Genomic DNA, 21,834 nt, shown 5'->3' on the forward strand with positions numbered 1-21,834 from the left:
CCTTGTAGTGTGAGCTGTACAATTACTTAAAACTCTTATAAAGGTGGTAAATTCTTTGTAGTTCTGTTAAGACCATGCACATGAGTCGGAAAAAAATATGATACCATGTAAGCTTACAGTCCTGATTCGAATATATTTTCAACTTAGTGTTACTCAAGTATCCTTCCTAGTCAGGGCTCCCACAACACAGTGTTTAGCAAACTGTGGCCTGGTTTTGTCCCATCTAGACTGGTCTAGAATACCTAATAATTTTCCATCCTCAAGCTTTAATGACAGCAAGACACTTTCATCTTCATCACAGGGTTAAAGTAATGCAGGAATCACCTTTATGAATAGCTCAGGACTGTCCAATTACTTTTTAAAACAGTAATTCTGGTAATATAATGCAAAACTCAAATATATTAATGAATAAAAGGGTTTGTTCCTCTGATTTTGTGCCAAAATATATTTCATGTCGCATTTTAACAAGTGCAAAGATTATTGTCAGTCTAGAGAGAATTAACACGAAAAGGAAGTGAAAAATTGTAACCATCAAGCATGGAATTTAATTATTACACTTTAAGAGAAACAGCAAATATCTGAAACTGGACTAAAATACTTTGTATTCTATACAGAATATTCATTTAAACCTTACAAAATAAGCAACACAAATATCTCTGCTTTCTTCAAAACAATTTCCCAAAGACTATAAGGAAAATGTGTTATGTATTATGATGACATATGGTCAATTTTACACAAGTAAGACAGGTTATGCTTTACATCAGTGCCTCAAGGAATGGAGACTACTAATACTGCTATTACCAAGCAATTTAAATCATAGTATAATTATACAGACAGATGGATTGCAAAACCCTTCTAGTTTCAGCATTTAAATTGGAGAGAACGATAACCCGAGACATTTTAGTTATAAAATGCCTAAAACCTAATAGATGAAGCCAAGAACATCTGCAAACTACGCTTACTGGAGACAGCTTAAGAAAATCAAAATACAGTATTTTATTCATGGTAGAGGAGGGCCACGAGGACGATCCGAGGGCTGAAGCATCTCCCCTACGAGGAGAGGCTGAGAGAGTTGGGGCTGTTCAGCCTGGAGAAGAGAAGGCTCCGGGGAGATCTTATTGCGGCCTTCCAGTCCCTAAAGGGGGCCTACAGGAGAGCTGGGGAAGGACTCTTTACTGGGGCATGTAGTGATAGGATGAGGGGGAATGGCTTTAAACTGGAAGAGGGCAGGTTCAGATTGAACATTAGGAAGAATTTTTTTTTTCCCTGTGAGGGTGGTGCGGCACTGGCCCAGGTTGCCCAGAGAGGCTGTTGAGGCCCCATCCCTGGAGGTGTTCAAGGCCAGGCTGGAGGTGGCCTTGGGCAACCTGGTCTGGTGGGAGGTGTCCCTGCCTATGGCAGGGGGGTTGGAACTCGATGATCTTCAAGGTCCTTTCCAACCCAAACTGTTCTATGATTCTATGATTAACATAACTTTCAGAAAATCAGGACAACAAAATATAAGTATAAAGACATCACTTCAGCTTTGCAGCTTCTTATTTATTACTACACATGTGCAAATTTTATTTTCAAACATTGCGAGCTAATAAAACTATTTTCCCTAGAACTTTATGCTTACTTTCTATAATGTATAACACAGTCCTCCAGAGTGTCTGGAGACTGCATTCTTGAAAATAATAATGGAGCAGTTGGTTAGAGAACCCATACCCAACCCTTTCATTGTTCCTGAGTACTGTACAGAAATTTCATTAAAATGTGACCGTCGAAGAGTTGTTCTAGAACACCAACCGGAATATACTTAAGATTCAGTAACACTGGTAAGAAACAATTGCATAACCAGCATTCACCGTATTAATTCTTTCTATTTTTGTTTTTGTGATGTTTCATTTATTATCTAGTTTTCTATTATACTTGTTTTGGTAAATATCTTCATTTTAAAATATATTTATTAATAAGTCCAGCAAAAACGTTGGGGTTTTTTTGACTTGATAATTCTTAGGAAGTTTTGAGAGTGTGATTGCTCTGACTATCTCCCTGGCTTTTGCTAGAGATCACTTTTTAATCTTTTCTGAATTTCAACTAATTTAAAAGAAAGAAATTGCAAACAGACAAGTTCCTTGAGCTTTTATGCAGTTCTGTGTTTGGTCTTTTTATGTTTAATTTTACTGAAATACACTTTTTTTTTCCTAGTTCAATCAAAACTACAGCCACAGTTCCATTAATTTAAGTATACTTAACTTTGAATAGTCAATAGTTATAAAAAATTACTTAGACAAAACACTGTAAGTATATTCAAATATACTGAGAAAATAGGGGACATAAACCCCTCCATGGAGTTTACAGAACTATACTGAACACACAAGAATCATAGAATCTCATTTCCCAGCCTAAGCTATAGGAGGGTGCCGGTCAGATCGTTTCACTGAACAGGTCAGTACGTACCCATTTCTAACACTCTGTACAGCACCTCAGTTATTATTTCAGCAGCTTTATATCCTCAAACACCCTCCACGCGGCTTTTGTTGAGTTAATACATATTCTCAGCAGCACACTATAAAACACAGTATCAATAAACTACAGTGCAATTGGATATGGGCAATATGTTCTTGAGAAGACTGAGCAGTGTGGGTCACTTTTCCACCGCTTTGCCCCGAGGGCCATGAGTCACTGTCTGTGCTGAAACTCTGAAGCTACGTACATACAGCTAGAGGCCAAGTTCTCTCCGCAGCAAACCTCCCAATATTGGTCCACAGCTGAGAGCGCTGCAGTTTTTGCTTTAATGTCAGGGAAGGAGCAAGGAATTGAAAGAAAATGGTAAGTCTCTCTGCCAACACGGGATCAGCATTACGCGCCAGAAGTATTCCAACATTCACTATTGATGTATCCGTAACTGCACTCAAATCATCTGTCTAAATCCCTAAGAAGTAAATAGTGGTTTTGTACTATTCTTCAAGGAGAAGCATACTATGCCTGTGTGTGTAAATGCAAACATGGACATGAATTTAGATATAGCCAGTGAACTAATTGCCTTTGGACTGTCACAACATGCAGAAAAGTTGATTTGTGCTGTTGATCTACAGACAAATGACTGTCTAGAACTGCAGCGGAAATGAACCCCAGCGTTGTCTCCATGGAAACATACTTGCATGAATAAAATCAACAGGAAAATCTGTGTTGAATGTGTTTCAAAAACTACTCATAACCCTTATGGGAAAGAAAAAGAAAGCGAATCACATCAGTTTAAAATAAAAAATAATCTTGTGATGTGATGTGATATGATACAACAAGATATACGAGTTACTATGCCTGCAAAAGAACATGACTGTATTATTGGATCTCGATAATAATTCAATACTGGGAAAAAACGAAGCATTCGCCTCGTATTCAGGTACCTTAAAACTTTTTCTTCAACTCAGTGGGAATATTCTCTCACACCAATAAAGCCACCAAGTTATGCCTCCATCTTGTAATTAGTAAACCCACAATGACAAGAAAGTTATAGGTTCAGAAAGTCACAGGCTTCTTACGCAAAAACTGGTAGTGTATGTGCTCATTTACATCTCTATTTCTAAATAAACATAGGTAGGCATCTACATAAACAGGTGATAACATTTTTAAGCCAGGGCACATTTGCATATTGAGAATCAACAAAAGTATGACAGACAAGGCACACAATTTAGAAATCACTGAATCACAGTACTACAGTTTTCAGACTTAAAAGAAAACACAATGAATTTGCTATTTTCCTAATGCTGCTGTTTGACATTGCCTTGGAATGCTTGACAATTGAAGCAATATACAATTAATATAAATATGAATAGAATTGGAACATATACAAGAAATTAACATGAGGAAACATTTATTTATTTTTAGAAAAAACAGATTTTTTTCCTTTCTTTCTTACACAGTCTTAGCTAAGACAACTTGGATTTATTGTATGTTACAGGCAGAACTAATAACAATACCTACAGTTCAATTTCATCAGTATTTTCCAAATTAAATGAGCAAGTTTTTCCACACTGTCTGTAACTAAAACCAGGAAAGCTACTGCTTCTTCTGTACTGTGCAGTTGCCAGTGTTCACTCTGACAAGGACAAAAGGCCACATCCAAGTTTTATCTTCTTTGTAATTGTAAGTAGATTGAGGAATCCGTCTGACGATAACAGACGAAACACTGACAGACAGAATGAAGATGTATAAAGAATAAAACCAGGGACATTCAGGACAACAGGAGGAGAGTGTGACTGAAACTGGGCAAAGACCAGCTTGGAAAAACCAAGTGAAAACAGGTAAGTTAAGGAAAGCTTACTTTAGGAAGCTTACTTAAGGAAAGCTGCCTGCAACCGAAAAAGTATAAAGGAAAATGTCAGTACAAACTCTTTGAGAAAGAGACAGCCCCATGTACAGTTTGCATTATGAATTCCTGTGTTCCAAGCACCCTTTCCATGCACACAAATACTCTCCTTCAGCTTATGTGCAAGATCAGAGGTCCTCCATATCTCCTTGTTACCCCAGAATCTGCCAGTTATTGCTCATGACTCGTACCTTCCTATCCACCAGCTCCATGAATCACAGAATCACAGAATGGTTTGGGTTGGAAGGGACCTTAAGGATCATCGAGTTCCAACCCCCTGCCCTGGGCAGGGCCACCTCCCCCCAGCCCAGGTTGCTCCCAGCCCCGTCCAACCTGGCCTTGGACACCTCCGGGGATGGGGCAGCCACAGCTTCTCGGGGCAGCCTGCGCCAGGGGCTCACCGCCCTCAGAGTGAAAGGATCATACTCCGAGCCTTCAGTTTCTCATGCTCATAAATAAATTGCCTCACAGGTATCTAACACATTTAACATGCATCCACACTGGCATTTTAATTTTCATCAGGAGTGCATTTTTGAAGCTCATTTTCTGATCATGGACACTTATTACACTCTGGTTTCCTTTACAGAAAAGTCTTGGTGCATGTAAATCCTTTAGGATGAAATTAAACCAGAACGTGTTCTTGAGATGAGCACTAAATGCATTCCAAGCACTACCAGGTATTCAGCCCAAATTGCTCTGAAGTCAAACTGAACTGTAGGTGGTGTGGGTGTCAGATCCCGATGTCTGGCCAATCTGTCTACGTAGCCATTAACTTTTTGAAACCTAAAGGAGTATAACAGCTTTAAGACTTCTGTTTCACTGTGACATGTGGTTGAAGAGATTCAAAAATTACTAGATGGGATAGGAAAAGTGTTTGTTAAAACCCTGCTTCCTTAAAAGCCCGGCTAAAAATTCTGGGGTTACATATTTTTGAAGGGTTATAAAAACACATAAGTTCAGCCTTTTTGATATAACCCAAAGCTCAAGAGCTCAGGCTACACCTTTCCCTCCTGTTGATAGCTGCTGTTCCGCTCAGCTGTAAATTGAAGATGGTCGTCAAGACCAGGTAATCAAGTGCAACAGGTTATGATGCCAGTTATTTCATTGTCATATGGTATCTATTTAGCCTACAGACTGATCAATCACCTTGGCTTGGATGGAATTTTGACCTTGACATACATCTGAAAGGACTGCAGCAAGATTAGAATTTTAAGTAGTCTCTGAAACATCTAAACACTTAAGCCACAGTGACAAAGAGATAATGAAAAGCCTGAATAATAGAACCATAAACAACACCTCATTCATAAACTAAAATTAAATGAATTGTTATGAGAAAATTAAATTGCCTGGATAGCTTTAAAATAGATTTGGAAATGAATTATTAGCCAAACTTCTTTTAAATTCAACTGTATTTCCTATATATTTTAGCAAGTATGTAAAACCAAGAGAGTCTTAGTAAGTATTTCAACAGTATACGAGTGATCTAGAAGTGATGTGACTAATTATACTTAGAAAATTAATAATTGTCTTTAATTATTTGAGCATAAACTCCACCATTTTAATATCATGAGCAAAACCAACTAAAACATGTAAAAAAGCCCAGAAAGCATTTGTAACAAAATTGAGAACAATTCAATGCTAAACTCAGATACAGATTTCCCATGTTCTTTGTGACCAGAAAATTCTTTATGAAATTTGGCAGTATATTATGGAATACATAGCGTCGTACAATGCAAAGGAAAGACCAGGAGACTCAACTTACATAAATGACTGAAGGGAGGGTACAAAGAGGACAGAGCCAGGCCCTTTTCAGCGGCGCTCAGTGACAAGATGAGAGGTAATGGGCACAGACTAAAACACAGGAGGTTCCGTCTGAACATGAAGAAGGTAGTGATGGAGCACTGGTACAGGCTGCCCAGAGAGGTTATGGCGTCTCCATCCTTGGGGACAGTCAAAAGCCATCTGGACACTGGCGCTAGGGGGCTCTGCTTGAGCAGGAGGGTTGGACCAGAAGACCTCCACATGTCCCTGCCAACCTCAACCATCCTGTGACTCTGTGACTCAGCAGGGAAGTTGGGTGTTGGGCTAAATGACTTTTAAAGGTCCTTTCCAAGCCAAACTATTATATGCTTCTGTGACTGTAACTATTTCTAATTGAGAAAGATGATACCTAAATATATCATACTTCTATGGGACTAAAGCAAGTATTTGGCTAGAACTTGGTACTTAGAAAAAAACACAGAATGAGATAAGGAGGTATGTTGGTTTAATTACTTTACTCAGTGCAACTAAAAATACCCTAGACTACTACTAAAACATTGTGAGATATACCAAACCTCAGAAAATTAAGACCAAATATAAATACCCACTGATATTTCAAATAGATTGGTTCACAATAATACTTAAGGATGATGGATACATATTTTAAAAGTTTCTGGCAACAGGTTATTATCCAGCTGGTTTTGAATTACCTGATTATTATTATTATTTGCCATTTATCCTTGGAGTTAGAGGATTTGTCTATTCTTTGAAATTGCTTTTAAATCAGAACATCATTAATCATCACAAAATACAGTGTAGTTCTGGTAAAAAAAAAGGCAAAGGGAATTCTTGACTGAATAGGAATAACTACAGGCAAAAATCTAAACAATCAAGCAAATTTCAGGTCTACTTTGTATATAAATAATTTTTTTTTAATATAATCTGTATTTGTAACAGTACACGATTCTAAAGCTGTACAGGTACACAACATATATGCTATAATCTGTGAGCTGTCTCAGGATCTTTCTATCTCCTTTTATGTTTTGTATTTTTTTGTGGCATTTATGATTATCTCCTAGATGTTTCTGGATTACTAGTAAGACATTTGAATGTACTAGAAAAGTCTTTTTTTTTGTGGAACCGGTAAATATACAATAATAGTAATAACAACATTTATATTTCTATATAAACAGTTGTTTAATATCCTGCAATGTTCACCATGCAGCATTGTTACCCTACCAAAGTACAGAATGCAGATATTTAGCGTATCCATAGTATTTTCTGCTCCAAACTGCAGTTATTAAAATTTTGCACAGTATTATCTCTGAACAATTTTCATGGCACTACAGCAAAAGTGCATTGTGAACCCTTCTATTTTATACTTATTTCAGGTAACTAAACAGCATGTGTACATATTTATACTCTATATGTATTATGGAGACATCTCAGATACCTTTAAACTTGAATAGAGTGAGCAGTATAGTTTCTGGCCAAAAGAAAAAATCAGGGTAATTTACTCTCCTGACACTACAATTCATGCCCAACTAAACAAACTCTTAAAATACTGCAGTGGTGGATATTTTTGCTGGCCGCTCTGTATTTCTTGAATTTCATCCAAATATCTTCCAGATATAGCTCACTGGGCTAACTAAGGGTGCATTAGAAACACATTCTCTGACTGACAAAGCAGGGATTGAATTGCAGTCTGAATCCCAAGAGGGGTAGCGTTGCCGAAACAGTTGAAGAGTAACTGCTACGTGCTGAACCATGAAATACAAAATGCTACCCTGCCTCTAAATATCAGGGGCAGTGGACATTCTTCCCGAGAACGAGCAGGAAAGCTCAACAGCTACACAATCGTTGGGGACCGTTACTGTTCAGACCTGGTAACTCTTGGTCATCCTATAACCAACGCTGCAGACTGCCATGTCCGGAGGCAAATACTGGCAGCAGCAGGTTTATAACCAGAACTTGAACACTGTCAGCAAACTTCTCTCTACCAACAGAAGATGTGCAGAAATTTTTATGGCCTATGGACCCTGAATATAGACACTAGAACATATGAAGGAACTCATTAGCAAAAAAAAAAAAAAAAAAAAAAAAAAAGAATTAACATACAGAAATCTTTTTCCTCTTTTTTTTTTTTTTTTAATGGGAATTGAATCAATATTATTAAAGAAGTTTAAGTATAAAAGAAAGGTATTCCCTACAAGAGCTATAAGTCATAAAGAGTGGCTCGAAAGCTGCCTGGCAGAAAAGGACCTGGGGGTGTTGGTGGACAACCGGCTGAGCATGAGCCAGCAGTGTGCCCAGGCAGCCAAGAAGGCCAACACCATCCTGGCCTGCATCAGGAATAGTGTGGTGAGCCGGACTAGGGAAGTAATCATCCCCCTGTACTCGGCACTGGTGAGGCCTCACCTCGAGTACTGTGTTCAGTTTTGGGCCCCTCACTACAAGAAGGACATTGAGGTGTTGGAGCGTGTCCAGAGAAGGGCTACAAAGCTGGTGAAGGGTCTGGAGGACAAACCTTATGAGGAACGACTGAGGGATCTGGGGTTGTTTAGCCTGGAGAAGAGGAGGCTGAGGGGAGACCTTATCACCCTCTACAACTACCTGAAAGGAGGTTTTAGAGAGATGGGAGCTGACCTCTTCTCCCTGGCGACAAGTGATAGGACAAGAGGAAATGGGTTCAAGTTATGTCAGGGCAGGTTTAGATTAGATGTTAGGAAGCATTTTTTCACTGAAAGGGTTATTAAACATTGGAATAAGCTGCCCAGAGAGGTGGTGGATTCACCATCCCTGGAGGTGTTTAAGAAAAGGGTAGATGAGGTGCTTAGGGACATGGTTTAGGAGTGGTGGTGTTTTTATCAGGGTAGGTTAATGGTTGGACTTGATGATCTTAAAGGTCCCTTCCAACCTCACTGATTCTATGATTCTATGATTCTATGATTCTAAGACAGACAGATGTAGGGCTTTTTGGAATACTAATAAAAGAAAATGTTGGAAAGCTTACATAATTGGAAATACAAGTAAAAAATTTAATATATCTAACTGTATTAGAATATATAGATCTACATATCTATATATCAGTATTTAAGGTGTAGTATAGATGACACTATAAGGAAAACAAGTTGCAAATTTTACCTGCTTAAAAATCAAAGGATTCAAATTCTATACATAGTTCTTTCAGTCACCTACACAATAACTGTTCTGTGCAAGCAGGCCACATCAAGCAGAAGATAATTTTTCAATTACTATGAAAACTTACTAGCATAAAAGAAACTTTCATAATTATTCTATCAGTCTACCATTAAATTATTACATTCAGTTAAAGAAAAAAATACATTTTATTTGATAGTCAAGAAATGTTGAGTCAGTCCTGCAACAAAACTGTTGATTTCTACAGTGACATATTTTCACTGAAAACTACAAATCATGATGAAATACGACAAAATAAAAAGATACAAGAAAAAAATAAAATGAAAAATGACAATGTGCTAAAGTACACCAAATACATACATGCTAGCTACACAGCCCAGAACTTCTTACAGTTTTGAATTCCCTTTCCTCTTGGAAACAGATTTCATTCCTTTAAATCCAAGCATGTTACTGTGATTGGAAGGGTGTTTTTTTCAAGATACCAGTAGGAGCATTATATTTGTATGTTTTTATTTTATTTTTTTTTACATCTTTCCATACTTGCAGTACTGATGGTTACTGAAAGACAAAAAATGAAATTTATATTTAACATCAATGTGCATGACTGTTGTGTGAGCAGGACGCAGAAATAACCCTAGAAGTGAGCATGGAGACGCACCAGACATTTTCTCTAGCTGATACGATCTTTGTACCTCTATTTCCAAGAGGAAAGGGAATTCAAAACTGTAAGAAGTTCTGGGCTGTGTACCTAGCATGTAAGGGCTGATGGCCAACAACAGGAATTTTACTTCTCACTCCTCAAGCCTCCACGTTACAACAATTATTATTCCAGTTAGATTCCGACTGGAGCAACATCTGGTTCTATCTTAGCCAGATGTGCTACTTATTCAATAGCATAATGATGCGGCATTAGGTTACATTAACTTATATTTATTTATATTTTATTTTTAATTACAAAATCATAGCGGTGGAAGAAACAAAGCTGCACTATCCCAGTGAAACACACAAGTAAAACTGTATTTACACTAAAACTTACAGTTGTAAGAAAAAGAAGCAGCACGTATACATATATATAACTTCTTTAGAGACAAGATGAGAGTTAGACCCCTGTGACCAAGCAAGAGAGGTAAAGTGAAGATGGATGTAGGCCCACCGCCATATGAAAGATCTTTCACCAGCTAACCTCCTAATTAGTTACATACAGTCAGGTCAACTATGGTTCTGCTATTTAAGAAGCAGTGTCTAGCCTTTAAAATTGTATTTCTAATCCTGCCTGTGAAAAACGGACAGGCACATCCAATTATACAAATTGCATATGCACACACAAATCATATGAAATGATAACGTGCTTTCCATGATTAAAATGGCATAGACAGAATAGCAGGACCAGTTTTAAGGTGTTAAGATTCTGCTCTTTTGCCTCTCATGTAATTAACCCCAAATAGTATAAATAAACATAGTGATAAACATCTCGCATTCTATTTCTTTTCTCAGAACAATCAGATTGTAAAGAAGCATAACCAATGTTTACTTAAGATATTAGATAAATACATAAGAAGTTCAAAACAAGATTCAATTTTTTCATCTTAAAGATCAAAAGAATGATGTATTTTCATCTAACATAGTATCGAAGACTGGGTCATCTCCCATGAAAATCACACAATCTCTTAGAAAAAAGGTGCTGCAGTATATTTCTTTGATTATTCCAATATCAAACATGCTCCCCAAGAAACTCCTTCAGAAACAGAGTAACAGCACTGCAGCTAACCTGTCAGCATTTAATATGAAGTGACGAGGAAGTGACAGATAATGAAGAACAGCCTGAAGATGCAATTGTTTGTCACTAAGCCTGCATTTCCTCCTCAGGCACGCTTTGAGGAGACCACAAGACTCCATTGTGCTGGAAGAAGTTCCCCAAAGGGTCAGTTACCCAATCCTATACGCACGCACCAAGACATGTGACGTGTTTCAACTAGAACACGGAGCCTGAGCAATCAGGCGTGAAGAGCTCCTTTAGAAGGTGGGCAGGGGTTAATCACAGAATCACAGAATTATCAGAGTTGGAAGGGACCTCTAGAGATCATCCAGCCCCACTCCCCTGCCAAAGCAGGATTGCCCAGAGCACATCACTCAGGACTGCATCCAGGCGGGTCTTGAAACTCTCCAGAGAAGGGCACTCCACCCCCTCCCTGGGCAGCCTGTGCCAGTGCTCTGTCACCTGAACCGTAAAGAAGTGTTTCCATGTATTTGAACGGAACTTCCTGTGTTCTAACTTGTGCCCATTACCCCTGGTCCTGCCACTGGGAACCATTGAAAAGAGCCTGGCTCCATCCTCCTTCAGCCCACCCTTTAGATACTTGTACGCCATAATAAGGTCTCCCCTCAGCCTTCTCTTCTCCAGGCTAAAGAGTCCCAGCGCTCTCAGCCTTTCCTCATAAGGGAGGTGCTCCAAGCCCTTCATCATCTTAGTTGCTCTTCGCTGGACTCGCTCCAGCCGTTCCCTGTCCCTCTTCAACTGGGGAGCCCAAAACTGGACACAGTATTCCAGTTGTGGCCTCACCAGTGCAGAGTAGAGGGGGAGAATGACCTCCCTCGACCTACTGGCCACACTCTTCCCTATGCAGCCCAGGATTCCATTGGCCTTTTTGGCGACAAGGGCACATTGCTGGGCCATGGATAATTTACTGTCTACCACAACCCCCAGATCCTTCTCCTCAGAGCTACTTCCCAGCAGGTCCACCCCTAACCTGTACTGGTGCCTAGCATTCTTCCTCCCCAGGTGCAGGACCTTGCACTTGGTTTTGTTGAACCTCATTAGGTTCTTCTCTGCCCAGCTCTCCAGCCTGTCCAGGTCACGCTGGATGGCAGCACGGCCCTCTGGGGTGTCAGCCACCCCACCCAGTTTGGTATCATCAGCAAACTTGCTGAGGATACACTCTGTCCCCTCATCCAGGTCATTAATGAATATATTAAACAAAACTGGACCGAGCAGTCTGTTGAATTTCTCAGGGAGGGTAATGCACTTTATTTCATTGTTTGCACTTTATTTTGTTGCACTTTATTTGCTGCATTGGGAGCGATCCTGGATAGGCCCCGGAACTCGACTCATACATACCACGCCATAAAATAAAATACCAGTTGCAGGGAAGTCTATAAATACTACCGCTGTTAACAACTTTTCCTGCAGGTGGCAGGTAATGCTACATCATACAGGTCCACAATTACGGTGATCCTAATTTTGAAATTAGAAATACGTGGATTATTTGTAATGAAACGGCAGTAGTTAAGACTGATTTTAACTACTCACTGTTCCAACTACTGCTGGTTCTACCAAACTAACTTGCATCATCAGTGCAATGACTAATATCCTAAACATAAATATTTTAATGCATGCTGCTTGAAAAATATGAAAATTCAAAATTTTCAATATAGATACTTGCCAGGGAAGTGCTTGAAAAGGACAGACTTCTTGGTCTATACCAAGCATTTAATTTTTTTTCCTGCTTAATTCTTGAGGTAATTCTAATTCTCTCCAAAAAGTAAAGTCCATGGTTTAATCCTGACAGGTTAGAAAGAACAACATATTGCCACCCACTGGGTCACCAAGGGTAGTGTTACAGAAGAATAAAGAAAAAGTTTGTTTTACAAAATTGTGTTCATACTGCTAATCTGATTCATTTAGTCCCGCTCTCCCAACCCGACATCTTATTTCTAGTAACAAAATATTTATTTGCACAATTTAAAGAAAGATGTTCCAAATTTTTTATTTAAATTCTTCTATCAAAGAAAATTCAATTTTAGGAAGAAAATAGAAAAGAAATAGTTGAAGAGCTCAAAAATGAAAACTAACTTCAACTTTCAGCTTATTAAGAAGTAAAAATGTACATCTGGTCAACACAATTTGATTTTACTCTTATGATCTGCAAGCAAACAAGAAACAGTAGGTCAACAACTACCGTTATCATGCTTTTGGGCTTGTATACTAAAATATCCTGCCTGGTGATTAATTTTTAAAACCTTGATTCCACACACACTGTGGGGTTTTTTTTGATGGATCTGAATCCTTATGATCTCATGAACATGAATTATACAATTATTGTATTATATGAACACATTTTGGAATGGAGTTAATTTATAAATACATCAAAAAGGAATCACTGTAAACAGCTGATCATCACCTTTTTTGCTCTGAAATTTTTTAAGCCCTACAAACCACAGAGACTGGATTTTAAGATTTGTTCTGCTAACACTCTGAATAGAGTAGTTCTGAGTGCGGATGAGGTTGTGTTTGACTTATTTTGTCAAAACACAAGGAAGAAAAAAGTGTGAACTCTTTCCAATGCATTAAAAGAGTAGAAATACATTATGTGTAAATTAAATTTATATACAGTCCTTCCAATCTCCTACTTTCAAAAGCTGCACCTATATGTTGCCAGATTAATAATGAATGCTGACAACTGAATAAATAACAACACTTATTATAAAAAACAATTGAATCTCAAAGGGAAAGAAATGACTGAAAATTTCGTATTTTTGAGTAAGTGGCGTTTGAATACAATTGGTAAACCACCAAAATAACTGCTGCCAGTACCATCTTACCACCTGCTTATCCCTTATAAACATCCTAACGCTACTACCTTTCAGTTTACTGACATTTATGAATCATTGATTAGGACAAAAATTCCTATCCTGTTCCTAAGAGGTCTAATAGGACCTAAAATACTTGTTATTCTTGATTCGGCTAATATAATATGTGTAATAATATATATCATATGTGTCTAATAATACATATCATAGAAAGTAAATTTCACTACAGCAGCATTTATTCCCTAATAAAATGCAAATGCTTGATCCATCTATATTAAATTCAACCATTTTTCTAGTCAGAAAGTGCCACTTAGTTGCAAAAATCTAAAAATTAATGGTTATATTCTTGCCTGAAAAGACTGTGAAAATGAACCGTAGAAAATAGGTCTGGAGGGAATCTTAGTAATTAATCTGGTCCATTCTCCTGCCCAGACAATCATCAGGCAGAAAAGAACGCTACGTACTACATCCCAGTAGGGCAGCATTAGCAGAAGAATTTTGCAGTGCCAACTGCAGTGAATTTTTTATACTTAAAAAAATTTGATAACTGTTCACAAATTCTGCATTTGTTGGAATTTGAAATATGTTACAATTTGAAATATGTAGAATTTAGAGGCATTTTAACTATCTAGTGCTTGAGAAATTTGAATCTTTCAAAACTATTGAAAATACTACAAATTCAAAATGCCGGAGAAGGAGAGGAGAAAAGGAGTAGTGCTGAAGAACTAAGAAAGTGCTGTCTGTAAATAGTTAATTTTGGCAAGGACTTCACCAAGACCAGTTTTTCAAGCTTAATGATCAAGGGAAAGCAATAAGGGTGACATAGATCTGACTCTTAAAACACACCATTGTAAATTAACAGAATTAATAAAAACTTTATGGGTGTCCTAAGGCAAGTGTAGCGAGACATTGTAGTAATATCTCTCATAATGAGTCAATATGTGATATATGTTGTATATCTCTTATTTGACTATTGTTCAAGAGAACAGTCCTAAGAATTCTAAGAAACTGTATTATATATACTTTATTACGTAAACAGGTACATATAAATCAGTGTGATTTACACTTTGAAGTGAACAGGTCCTAATGAAATCAGAATTAGAATATAAGTAGATGCGATAAAAATTGCAGGAAAGTATAAACTAAGCAAAATGAATACAAGAAAAAATCTGATCCCACCAATCATGGCATTATTAGCTGGAGATGTAATACTATTTTTGCATTCATCACCTGTTTACCTCCTAAAGAAAAACCATAACTGAAATAGCGTCTGTATGTATGTGAGTTCATGTAGCAGTAACTTAACTCACTACTTCAATATTTTCTTGCAAGATCATGTTATTTCCTACTCACAAAACAAAAGTCTCAACATGGAGAATTTCATCTTATATCTATATGGACACACATACATGCATATATACAGTATGAAATCCATATTTATATTAGCGTTTAACCTAGAGCATGTTAAAAACCACAACCTTCTCAACCTTAACTCCTGCAAAATTCCATTGCCCTAACAGCTTTTGTATGGTTGTTTACTCTATAAACTTCAAGTTATTCCTTATTATGACCTTGCCTCTTTTACACAAAATATGTTTCCAACTCAGCTAAAAAAATCAGTTCACTCTTAAAATTTGTTATAAAAATTTTAGTCATATTAACTGCCTTTTCCCTCATCTCTCGCAGATTTTTAATGGTGTAAAGTGTTTCGTAGAATCCAGGTGATGGATATCATTTGAGCTGTCATACACTTATTATACTGAATTCTTCATTAGAATCTTTATATGGTGGACTGTCAATAGCAACAATTTCTGACGGATACCTCTACCAACCATTTAATCCAAGATTTCTTTCACCATAAGGTAGTAATCTCTATTTTCTACTAGTTTTCCTATAAACAAATATATAGAGAAAGAAAACAAAATTTAAGAAAGCAAGCTCTACAAATGAACTCGTGAAATTGAAAAAGTAATAATGCATTATAACCCCTCTGTAATGAAACCAGAGAAGAGACTAAGGAACCTTTGTCATAGCTAGAAGTATTCAGCTCAGAGTTTCTAGGCAGCAGGTACGAGCAGCCTGTTCAAACACTTATGCATTATCAGCTCAGCAATAAAATATGACAGAACAGTGATCTGATAAAGATAGAGAATTGCATTCACAAAGAGAAATTTTATCTCGGATTATTGTCATCCTTTGAAGACCGTCACCACACTGCTAAGTTATTTTTCAAGAACTTAAAAGAATAAGGCAGAGTTCAGGAGATTAAAAGGAAATTAGGTTCTTTCTGTCTCTTTTTTTTTTTTTTTTTTTGTTACTTATGATGCTGATTGAGTTTTTCATTCTGTTTTGTTTTGCTTTTCACCGCAGAGGGAAAAGAATCTATCAATTCTTCTGTCCCCAGAAGGATACAATCCAGAAAGAGTCAGAAATGAATCTTCAATTTTAAGGCAATGGCAAGCCCAGGAAAATTATGTCAGAGATTCTTTATGCCTAGGTTTTTGTCTTCACTTTCAAAAACAATAGATACTGAAATTAGAGATACATATTAAATGGACACTAACTAATACTAGAATTAATATTTAATTAGTGTTTATGCTCCATTAAAAAAATAAGTTTTATACATACAGTAGGAAAATAAAGGATTTAGGAACACTTCAACTACTCTCTCCTTTGCAGAAAAAAGTGCAGCCTCACAGTTACTCTTACAGAAAATGTAGAATCGAATCTTCTCAGATATAAGAGAGAAGTGGAGCCTGTTTTTTTCAGTCAATTACTATAGAAATAAATCGACTAAAATAAAAACGGCTATCAGGGAGATCAGGCGAAATATCCACTCCAGAATCTTGTGAATCTAAAACTACTTTTCTTAGAAGATTTTGTGCAAACTCTGTCATGTTGCAACAAGTAGAAAATGGATTATTTTATTAATTTCATAATTAAAAAGCTTGTGTTTTTCATTGCCCAGAGAGGCTGTTGAGGCCCCATCCCTGGAGGTGTTCAAGGCCAGGCTGGAGGTGGCCTTGGGCAACCTGGGCTGGTGGGAGGTGTCCCTGCCCATGGCAGGGGGGATGGAACTCGATGATCTTCAAGGTCCTTTCCAACCTAAACCATTCTATGATTTTAATCTAAGCTTTTTTTTTCTGTTCTTGTCTACCTTTCAAATTAATTTAAAGCCACTAAAAGACTAGGTATTTATTCAACCTAGCTTTGTCTGGCGCAGTAGATAAGAGGGGAAAAACGTGAGGTATTCTAGGCTCCTATGCAAGCACTTACACTGCAAGGGGACTATTACAGTTTTATCACTCAAATATAATGATAAAACGCAACTGTGAAGAGAAAAACTTTATTAAAGTTTTGGCAGTGAAAGTTCACCAGAAAATAAATGTGGGTAATGAAACTCAGTTGCCAATGACGTGTACATACCAATCTATAAAAATGGATGTAGATACAGATACATATATATTGAAGGACAAAATATATATATTTTTAATTATATTGGAAGACATTTTTAGAAAAAATAATATTTATGTTAGTCATTTATGTTAGTTATTTATGTTATGTTTTGTTACTACAGCTACCAAATGATGCATCCCATCTGGAATTACTAGACCTTAAATACATACTCTCTAGTACAGTATTCCTACACCAGTGTTTTCATCTTTTCACTTTCTAATTTCCATCTCTTTCTGGTGGAAATCCCCTCAGTAAAATAGATAATTGCTTCTGCTTAGCAATGTCAAACAGTTTGCCTCAGGTTAGGGCAGTCTCTAAAATTAAGATAGGAAAAAAAGTTCTCTCTCATTATCTTTCTCCCTTGCAAGCAGCCTTTCATCTCATCCTCTTCAATGGTGTTCAAAAAGTTATATTTTCCCCATTGTTTATCCTTTTCTACTATTTTCTTGCATTTAGTTACAATTTTACTTCTTGTCTTCCTTACAATCCTTCACCTTCAGCCTCACTTTTGAATGTCAAAATTTTACAATGGCTGAAGAGGAAACCCAGAAAATGTTGCAAGTCAATTGCTCAGTCCACGGCATTTTCAATACCAGTCATAAATCTTTTTGTCTTTCTATTTTCTCTTCACAAAAAGCCACTATGGTAAAAATTCTTCTGTATCTCAAAACAGAAAAACACAGGACTGTTTTGAGACTACTAAATATACACTGTATTCCTGAAATCTCAAAAAGTCTTAAGATAAAACTATCAATCATTTTCGTATCCATATTTTCCATAGTCTTGCCTTAACTTTCATCTCTTGGCAATGAGGTATTAAAACCGTCTCCTGCTTATTAAAAAGATAAAGCACAGACTGACAAATAAGAGAGAATGACAACTTACAGCGGCTCCTGCTGCTGGGCTATCAAATTTTGTAAGCATCAGTGAAGCAACCAATCCTTATGAGTCTCTTTTCATTGTTACTGTAAAATCATGCCTGCGTGTTGGAAGAACTGAAAAATAGTTTTCAGCTTTTCTGTTCAAGGAGAACTCCCTTCTAGACTGATGTGTAATTTTTAGCCCCCCTCCAGCTGGACAGCACTGCATGACTGGGATCTTTTGATGAATACGTATGATTTATTTTTATTTTCAGTGTGGTCTAAAACCTGGATTTTAAAAACCAAACACTGAAAGTATGTATGAGCAGTTCCACACATAGATCCATATTTGTGGACTGTAGTAATATTTAATACAAACAATTAAATAAACAAAAGTTACACAATACAACTGTTTAACAGGTTGCTGAAATACATGCTTCCCCTCCCCTCATCCTTTTTCCCAGATGAGCACTATTATTCTTTATTTTGACACCACTTGTGAAGATGGAGGTTTTGGTTCAGTCAGAATGCCCTTATACAGGCAAAATTCTAAACTTTTTCTGTAAAAGCTGAAGAGAGGCCAAGCCTTTTTTTCATTTTTAAGTTTGACAAATCCACAAGCTTTTAGTCTGCAGCAGTTCGGTTAACCCAAAATATTATTTGTGTAAAAATGTTGCCATCAGAATAAAACACAATTTAGAACTGTTTTAACTATTTGATTACTTGAAACAGGCATTAATGAAACACCATACATCATAGTTTTATGTTTTAACTTTGTGCTCTCCTGGCACATTTTCACAGCAGAACTCATCTCAATACAACTGTCATTCAATATCATTTAAACATATTATCCAGCTCTTAAAAAAAATAAATAGCTAACATACTTGGATGAGCATCATAGCACTTCTTTATTACATTCTGCAAAGGGATTTCTTTAAGTAAAAGAGAAACAATATCCAAGAGATTTCATTTTTTTTGCAATTAATAAAGTCATAAACTCAGATAAATATAACTGACAATGGCATTAGACTTGAAATTCTAATTCTAACTATTTGTAGACTAGCAGTCAGATTTAACTGATATATAAAGAAATATTGCTGATGGTATCTATGTTAAGCTTAGTTAATAATTACTCAAGTACTCTTGTACAACTAAAAAGTAAATGGATTTTAAAACGCAATGACAGTGCGGTAAAACTCTCAACCTACCATATACATGTATTTTCATTTTAATTTTCTTTAGTATGGTTTTTTCCTTGGTGGTTTGACTCATAATATTTGAAAAAAAATGCATCGTTCTTCAGTAGTTTGCATAGATGTCATTATATTCAGTTTATTATTTACACTAAACAGAGGTAATGAGGCAATGAAACATTTATGTTTCAGTATGCTTTCTGATTAGCCAAAAAAGTTCGATGAGTCATTTCAAAGCAATTTTTTCAAAGTACTGGAAGCAATTACATTATATTGTAAATTATTAGCCTGTAGTTGTTTTCCTAAAAATAAAAATGTATTAAATATTTATTTATATAGTGTATATTTAGTCTCTATTTATAGGCATGCACATACTGTATATACTTAGTGTGTATTTGGGCACGATATTAATACAGTTTATAAAGTGTGTAATTATATATAAGCATGAAGTGTATACTTAGTACTGGTGAATAACTTACAACCATCGATTTATCAAATAAATGTAGTCACTAAAACACCACTAAAAGACTAATTTCTAGTGTTTTTCACAGCATCATACAGGAACGTATGGGATCATATAGGACCATACAGGTTCATCTGAGGGACAGACAGAATTTAATTTTGTATGTAGTCATCTCTGACCCCAGTCCCTGTGTTTGGCATCACAGAAACTCTAAATGGTTGAATGAAAAAAGGCTGGTTTGATTCTTCTATTTTGTGGTATAAGAATGTTGAAAACAGACATAATTTTAGGAGGTTTCTATAGAACACCTGTTGCTGGTTTGGTTTTGGTTTGGTTTTTTTTTTTTTTGAAAGTTTGTAGCACATGTGCCAATTTTGTTGATCAGTCATGGAAAGGTAGATGTTCCATGTTTTCACTTTCTTCAAAACATTTCAGAGGTCTGATCAACCAGATAGGCAAGACAGTTTTTAAAAAACCTTGTGGCATCTAACATAAGACGGATCTAACACAGGACAGCTGAGAACAGAAGAGGAAGCGAAGGAAAGGGAGCACACATTGAGCCAGTACCTGCATAGGAAACCCTTCTATCTAACATAACTGAGAACCGCTTGGTTGCAACTCTATCATGTTGCAAAGAGAAGGTGATAAAATTCAGCAATAGTTTTAAGCCATGTCATCATTTAAGGAGACCAGGTTAACAGGATCAAAATACATTTCCTGGGCTTATGAACACCTCCTTACTTCCAAACAAAGTCTCGCTACAAGAGAAATCTGTTACAGCCACGGACCACTGCTTAATTTCTCTCATAAAATCCGTCTCTGCTCTCCTTTCTCCGCTGAGATGATATTCTCATTCTACATTCTTGAACCTCAGCTGTTTTACATGAACATAGATCCTACGTGAGGAAAATCATCGAGATTTGAATTGCCGCAGTGAAAACTAATAGCAAAAAAGTACATAGGCATGAACTTTAGCTATTCTTTTAAGAATTCAGGGGACACAGGGCGAGTATTCCCTGACTCAAGGAAAAGCAATAAAGAAACAAATTAGCAAGCACAGTAGCCGGGGGAACAATAAATACATCCAGTAAGTCAGACACAGTGCATATGTGGCTGATAATTTAACACCATGAAAGGGGATTACAAATCTGCAGCGGTGCAGTGAAACACTACGTTTGGAAGAGATTTAGTGCAAGCAACACAAGGTAGCTTTAACAGTTGACAAAAGATAACAAAGAAAAAGCACAAATAGTGTCACAGGTTTCATAATACAAAAAGACATAAGGCCATGCGGAATCTAAACGTGTAGACGTTGCATCACTCTTAGCGTTGGCTTAATCTCTGCCCTTTCAACCAGTAGTCTGGCTGGCAGGTAGAAAAAAAAATATTAAGGACAGGCTACCTCAAAAAAAAAGAAAAAGCTTAACGGTAAGCTTTGACAATTTGAAAAATCAATTCATGTGCCTAGATTCATACTTTAAAGAAATATAAATCCCTAACCTAATCTATTACGAAGTAGGATAAGAAATATATCAAGTGTTTTTGATAGTCTCCTGAACTACTTTAATCCTGATCTCTGTTGAAGACTTGGATTATTATTGAAATGTGAATCTCACATAGGTTAATATTTTATAGTTCTAGGGGTAGCATCTCAGGCTAGGACAGAGACAAATGGCCTAGAAATAAAATCGTAAGATGTCCTAAAAAGTATTCACTATTGCTAACCTGGTTTCATTAACTACTTCTGCCCTTTTTCCATAAAAATTACAGATGTGAAAGACCACAGTTTTCTATTCTATCATGGTAAAAAAGAAAAAAAAAAAAAGAAGGAAATCACAATTAAAACTAATTTGGTAAATCAAGTAATAGCAGCAAACACACACAGTACTGACATTTATCACAGATAATAATGATTTGACAAATATTTACCAAGTAACATTTAAAAAAATGTTTGTTGATGAAAGGGCACATATGTATAGCTTCCAACAAGTGTCCCCACAA

Source organism: Vanellus vanellus (assembly GCF_965231255.1).
Source record: "Vanellus vanellus genome assembly, chromosome: 4".
NCBI classification, from domain to species: Eukaryota; Metazoa; Chordata; class Aves; order Charadriiformes; family Charadriidae; genus Vanellus; species Vanellus vanellus.